Genomic DNA, 7,162 nt, shown 5'->3' with positions numbered 1-7,162 from the left:
CTGGAGCCTGTGCTCCGCAGTGGGAGAGGCCACAGCAATGAGAGGCCCGCGTACCGCAAAAAAAAAAAAAAAAAGATGTTAAGCTAATCACAGTTGCTTGGAAGCTAGAAAGTAATGACTGTCACTAGGCATTTTTAAAGTTATTTAATAGAATATACAAATATTGACATAGAGTCATTAAAGAATAGAACTTTTATCTTTTTTAGGTAAGGTTATTTATAATGTCCTTCTAGAAACTGGCGAATTTAAATGATGATTCTACAATTCAATTTTGTCCTGCTTGCATCATTCACTCCGACATTATTGAATGTTAAAGGAAAATATGAAAATGAATTACTTGTAAAATGACTTCAGAATCACTGAATTTAGAGCTGAAAGAGACCTTGGGAATCATACACACTTCCATCTAGAGAAGCCATGTGTCTTGAGTAAGGTGCTACATCTCCAGGAAGAAGAAATAGTCCTTCCTACATCTGACTCTGTCTTTTTTTTAAACAGAGTTTATAAAGATTCTGTCTTTATAAATTTATTTATATTTTATTTATTTTTGGCTGTGTTGGGTCTTCATTGCTGCATGAGGGCTTTCTCTAGTTGTGGCAAGTGGTGGGCTACTCTTCCTTGTGGTGCGCGGGCTGCTTGTTGCAGTAGCTTCTCTTGTTGCCGAGCACGGGCTCTAGAGCACAGCCTCAGTAGGTGTGGCACGCTGGCTTCAGTAGTTGTGGCGCACGGGCTTAGTTGCTCTGAGGCACGTAGGATCTTCCCGGACCAGGGCTCGAACCCGTGTCCCCTGCGCTGGCAGGAGGATTCTTAACCACTGGGAAGTCCAGGGAAGTTCCTCTGTCTTTTTATACACCCAACCCTACGTGTCTGGGAGATTTCTTACCATGTATATTCTCGGGAACCCAGGGGACAAATGTCTCCCTCCTGGCTTTTCACCCAGAGTACACAAAAAGTCACACCACAGTATGTGAAGCCGTGCTCTGTTGCCACTCAGATGTCACCTCTTCAAGTTCTCTCCTGACCCCACGATCTAAAATTAGCCACCGATACCACCACCGAAATACCACATGATCTTTCATCCCTTTTACCTGCTTTAATTTCCTTCAAAGCACATTTATGATATAAAATTATTACTGTTGTTGGAAATTGGTTGGCTGGTTGTTTAGTTTATGTCCCATCACCCCCACCAGGATGTAAACCTCAGGAGAGCAGGGGCTGCATTTCTCTTGTTCACATCACATTGCCAGTACCTGGGACAATACCTGGCATATCTCAGATGCTCAGAACACTAACCCCACCTTGGCCCACATCCTAAGTGGGCATATACAACTTGGACTACAGGGTTCAGCCCTGAAAGTTGATATGTGGAATCTAGGAGAAAGATAATCGTTCCTTGTCTAGGTCCACGAGTTATAGGAATGATGTGGGCAGGGTTAGTCTGAGGCTAGCTCTTTGCCAACTAAAAGGAAAACATGAGAAAGATTCCAAGGAAAGATAAGAACCAAGAGACCAAGGGGGAGAAAGGTATGCAGGGGAGACAAAATTTTACCCTGCTTCAGTGTTCAGCTGGAACTTGTTAACAAAAAGACATTAACAAGAGAAGAGCAAGCAGTTTATCAACACGCAGCTGTGCCTATCACGTGGAAGAAAACTAAAGGAAAAGTAACCCAAAGTGCTGCTTAGATTCCAGCTTACATAACATCCTTAACACAGAACAGTACTTTATAGAGAAATGACAGGACAAAGCACAGCAGTTTCAGGCTTCCAAGGGTGGCATACTGAAGGGAGATAAATACATGGGAGCAACTACTAAAGGAAGGTTTGTTTGCGGATTCCTCTGGAAGGTCTCTGGGCTGATAAATGTGTCCCCAGTAAAAGGAGAATTTATTTCCTGCAGAAAAGGGGGAGCTTTTCCTGGGTTTGCTGTTCAAAATAGTTTTATGTCAAAGAGGAATACTTTGGGGTGACATATTCTGACTTCCTTCACATCTCTGATCCAACCAAACCTGAAACTGTATTAATTCCCATTTGCTAAAAACAGAATTACCATATGATCCAGCAATCCCACTCCTGGGCATATATCCAGAGAAAACTAATTCAAAAGGATACATGCACCCCTATGTTCATAGTAGTGCTGTTCACAATAGTCAAGACATGGAAACAACCTAAATATCCATCAACAGATGAATGGATAAAGAAGATGTAGTACATATATACAATGGAATACTACTCAGCCATAAAAAAGAATGAAATAATGCCATTTGCAGCAACATAGATGGAACTAGACATTATCATATTAAATGAAGCCAGAAAGAGAAAAACCAATACCATATGATATCACTCATATGTGGAATCTAAAATATGACACAAATGAAACTACGAAACAGACTCAGACACAGAGAACAGACTTGTGGGTGGTTGCCAAGGGGGAGGGGAGGTGGGGAGGGATGGAGTGGGAGTTTGGGGTTAGCAGATGCCAACTATTATATATAGAATGGATAAACAAGGTCCTATTGTATAGCACAGGGAACTATATTCAATATCCTGTAATAAACCATAATGGAAAAGAATATAAAAAGAATATATATAAATGAATCACTTTGTTGTATAGCAGGAATTAACACTGTAAACCAACTATACTCCAATTAAACAAAATCTCCTTTAAAAATCCCAGTTGCACAGCCCTAAGATTTATTTGCTTACTTTATATAAATTCTGTTCCTGTCATTTGCAAATGAAAGAGTCTCAACAGTGGAAGTTAAGGTAAGAACAAGTTCAGACCTCAGCACTGGTTGGTATTCTTACTGTGATATTTTGATAGACGTAGTTTTGAGATTTCTCGATTGTCTTCGGGTTTTTTAATACAAGGGAACAAAATCAAAAGAAGGGGCACTTGTTAATCACCACCGACTACCTTATTACTGAGGTAACATCTGGAAAAATCAGTTTATTGAAAATGTTTCCCACAGGTTTGCAGATTTTAGGCAATTAACAAAAGCTGCTATAATTCACACAAAGATAACATACACTGTGTTGCCAATAACTCATTTTTAAGAATTAGGCTCTGATTGTGTTGAATTTTGTGAGAAATTTAAAACTGCAGAGTAGCACATGTGCTATTTCCAGTAATGACCTATTGACACGGAAGCTGACAACATACAGCATCTAAAGGCTGTCAGGGCAATTTGGGGTATATGTGTGAGATATGTTTGGAAGTTGGGTTCTTGCTACTTAAACATGACGAAATGGATACTGGAAAACACAAACAGCATATCTCACAGGAAATGAACAAGTTAAAAAAAACTCACCACACCTGAATGGGCCCTGGCCCTGTATAGGTATCAGGGTCAGATCCTCTTACCCTTACATGGAGAGCTTCACTAGCCCACCAGAGCAGTTAGACCTCCAACATCAAGGTGCAGGCAACCGGACTGTCCAGCAACCAGGACTCCCACATTTCTCTTACGGGAAATAACCAACCCAATCTGCCCCACGAAACCTGGCAAGGCAGTACAGAATCCCTAAGCTCTGCCTTCGAGGTCAACATGCCCATTTGCATAGGTTAGGGCTCAGAATTAGAGAGCCACCTTGTTCCCCCAGATCGTGCTCCTCTGACCTGAGCACTCCTGACCTTTGCCCTGTTCCAGGTCCCTGGCTGCCCTGAACTGTCTGGCACAGGCAGACACAGCACACACTGGGCAACCAGGCCCCAACCTCTTGCACGGCCTCAAGAGAGAAGGGAGCCAACTCCCTCCAATGGTTGCAAAGCGGCATCCGCAAACGGGCTACAGCCAGTCCTCGCCTTGTTCTAGATGCCTGGCTTCCCTGACCGCCACTCATGCGAACTGAGGGCCCTAGGCAGCTAAGTCCAGGCTCCAAACACCTGCAGAGCATCCAAGATGGAGGGCACCCACCCTACAAAAATCACTTTGAGTCGGCAGCTGCAAACTGGAGACCTGTTCCAGGTCGCTGGCCGCCCGGAACTGCGCTGCACGCGCATATGCTGTACGCACGCCCTTCAGCAGCTTTTAGGCAGCCGGGGCCCTCCAGGCCTGTAGAAAGAGGGCCCGGCCCCCCAAATCTACACACCCTCTAGGGTAAGAGAGCCCAGACCGCGAAAATCACTCGGAAGCACAAGTAAATTGCGTACGCACCCTCCTGGAGGCCTTTGGCACCCGGGCCCTTCAAGCAGGTGGAGCGAAGGCCGACTCTGCCCTGGCAAAGAAGTCGAGTTCCTTGCGTTTTGCCTTTAATAGGAATAGGCCCCACTGGGTACGTTAGCGCTTGTGGCTACACGTGCACCCTATTCCCGAGAGCCCGCTCTTGGGAGCCAGCGTCTCCCTACGCTTGCCCTGTTCCAGGTTCTGGCGCCCTAACCTGCTCTGCACGCTCAGGGGCAGCAGCACCCCTTCGGCAGGCCAAGGGCACCCCGGGCCCTCCAGCTTCTGAAGTCAGGTCGCGGCCCAAACTCCAGCACAGACTCCAGAGTGGAGGGAGTCCACTCAAGGAAAATCACTCTGAAGCGGCAGAGAAAAAATGGCGACCATCTCTCCTCTCGTCCCCCAAGAGCCTGTTCCTGTGACCCCTTTTCCCTTGACTTTGACCTTCTAAAAGGTCCCTAGCTACCCTGTCCTGCACGCGCATCCGCAGGACTTACCTGGTTAGCGGTCCTCGGGCAGCGGGGCCCTCCAGGCCTGTGGAGCCAGGTTCAGGCTCCAAACACCGGCAGAGCCTCCACGATGGAGGCCGCCAACACGCCGAAAGTCATTCTGAGGCTGCAGCTGCAAACTGACAACCAACAGGCCTCATTTAGACCTGCTGCCGGCTCAGGGCTGGAGCTTCTCGCGAAATCACAGCTCCAAGGAGTCTCTTATGGAGCAAACGCTGGCGAGCCTGCGCGGCCCCTCCCTGAAACGGAAGTCGAGTTCGCTCGCGTTTTGCCGGAAGGGAAATACTCTCCAGTGGGTAAGTGAAAAATCACTGTGAAGCGTCAGATGCAAATTGGCGACCTTCAGTTCCCCTTTGAACTCCCCGCCTGATTGGGTTCTGGGCTTCCCAGCATCCAGGGCTCCCTCCCCGCAGTCGCTTGGATACCTGGCCAGGTGTTTTCCGTCAAGGCAGTACAGTGCCCACCTGCTCTGCCTTAAGGATGATCACGCGCACTTGTGTAGATGAGGGTTTGGAATTAGGCAGAAGCCTTGTTTCCCTCAATACTCCGCTCCTGTGCGCCGGCCTCTCCAGTCCCCGGCCCTGTTCCAGGTCCCCGGCTACCCTGGGATGGGCAGCGTGCGCCTTTTGAGCCGGCCTTGGCAGCTGTGGTCCTCCGGGACCGTAGAGCCAGAGCCCAGCCCCCAACCTCCTGCATAGCTACCAAGTGGAGGGCACCCACCACGCAAAATCACTCTGACGCGGCAGTGGCAAACTGGCCACGGTCAGTCCCCATTTGGACTTGCCGCCTGATGTGGTCCTGGGCTTCCCGTTGCATTTTGCCTTCAGGGGGAATGGGTTGAGAGGTCTGGGTTTGCGATTACACATGCTCCTTGTGCTTGAAGAGCCGGGCCCTGTGACCTGACGTCTCCAGTTCCCTGTCGAGGCTGAACCGCGCTGGACGCGCTTGCGCAGTACGCTCCACTTCTGCCTGCCTTTTTGGTGACCCGCGCCCCAAGCCTTTGGAGCGAACTCCAAGCTCCAAACAGCTGCATAACCTCCAGGATGAGCGAGCCCACCCCCTCGAATATCACTCTGAGATGGCAGTGGCAGATTACCCCGAGCCCCCATCTGGACTTGCTTCGGATCGGATCCCGAGCTTCTCTAGTAAATAAGGCTCCCAGGTGTTTCTTATTGAAGAATATTCTAGTCAGCCAAGACCATCAAGTAACCTTGCGTTTTACCTTTAGGGGGAATATTCCCCATTGGTTAGTTTAGGCCTACGATTAGGCTTACCTCACGCCGGCTACCGTGACCGGGCTTCTGCCGACTTCTGCCCAATTGCAGGGCCCTGGCTATCCACCACTGTGCTGCAGGCGCATGCGCATTACGCATCCTTTCAGCACTCCTTGGGCTGTCGGGACCTCCTCTCCCGGCCGTTGTAGCTTTCCAGGCCCCAAACACCCGTAGAGCATCGACTCTGGAGCGCACCCACCCTGCAGAATCAGTCTTGAGGGGGCAGGTGCAAATTGGCAACCGTCAGTGCCCGTTTCCGTTTGCTGCCTGATAGGGTCCCAGGCTTTCCAACAAAGAGGGCTCCGAGTGTCTCTTATTGGAGAAAATATTGACCAGCCCGCTAAGCCCCATCCTGGCAAGGCATATTAGTGCCCTTTTGTTTCACCTTCAGGAGGAATATTCTTTATGTGGTAGCTTAGTCCTTGCGGTTAAGTTTGAGATACCCCAGCCAGCCTGAGCCCGACCCACTCTGGCAAGGTAGGCTAGTTCCTGCCAGCACTGGAGCAGCTTAGGACTTTGCATCAGGCAGATGCCTTGTTCCCCAATACCCTCCTCAGTTGCCCTGGCCTCTCCTGACTGGTGACCCGTCCCAGAACCCTGGCTTCACTAGCGTGCAGAGTATGACACTCTCTCCAGGCCTTGGGCAGCTGGGCCTCCCACACACACAGTCCTGTGGGACCATGGCCAGGCCCCCCTGTGTGGATATCTTCCTGGCTGGAGGGGGCCACCCTGGCCATATTATATGAAGCTTTGGCTGCAGAGGTGGTGACAGTCAATCCCATTGGATTTTGCTGCTTGATGAGTCCCAGGCCTCTCCAAGAACAGGTTTCAAGGTGTCTCTCATCCAGGATGCTTTGGTTCCACCATGCAAGGTTTCAGAGTTCCCAAGTTATGTGTCTCCAGGGTGATGGCTCCCCTCCTCTTGCCCCAGGTTTCATAAAACCGCAGGAGACTTTTGTTGGTGGCTCCCTCAGAAGTGAGACCACCCCTACACAGCCGTGCTAATCCAGTCACCTTGAGCAGGCTCCATTTCAGTGGGGGTAATGGAAACTGGGAGTCAGTTTTTTTCTCTGCTTTAGCCTTTTGCTTATACTATCAGAGTCAGTGATTAAAAGCTTGGCTGCTGCTTTCATTTTGGCTCATTTTTGGAGTTGGAGGACACCTGACAGCTCAGCTCTCTCCAACTCAGCTGAACTCTACACACCTGGTTTTCGTATGT

The 7,162-nt window shown here is 49.1% G+C and overlaps 1 long non-coding RNA gene across 1 annotated transcript; it reads left to right on the top strand.

The window, feature by feature from the left end:
* Positions 1-709: 709 nt before the first annotated feature.
* On the top strand, positions 710-5,842 carry LOC116750809. The gene is made up of 3 exons (XR_004349104.1): positions 710-839; positions 4,225-4,226; positions 5,832-5,842. It is a non-coding gene; the product is annotated as an uncharacterized LOC116750809 (long non-coding RNA).
* The last annotated feature ends 1,320 nt before the right edge of the window (positions 5,843-7,162 follow it).

The sequence above is a fragment of the Phocoena sinus genome, chromosome 1 (assembly GCF_008692025.1).
Source record: "Phocoena sinus isolate mPhoSin1 chromosome 1, mPhoSin1.pri, whole genome shotgun sequence".
Classification (NCBI taxonomy): domain Eukaryota; kingdom Metazoa; phylum Chordata; class Mammalia; order Artiodactyla; family Phocoenidae; genus Phocoena; species Phocoena sinus.
Note: the sequence above shows the minus strand (reverse complement) of the source record. Positions and strands in the feature narration are given on the sequence as shown.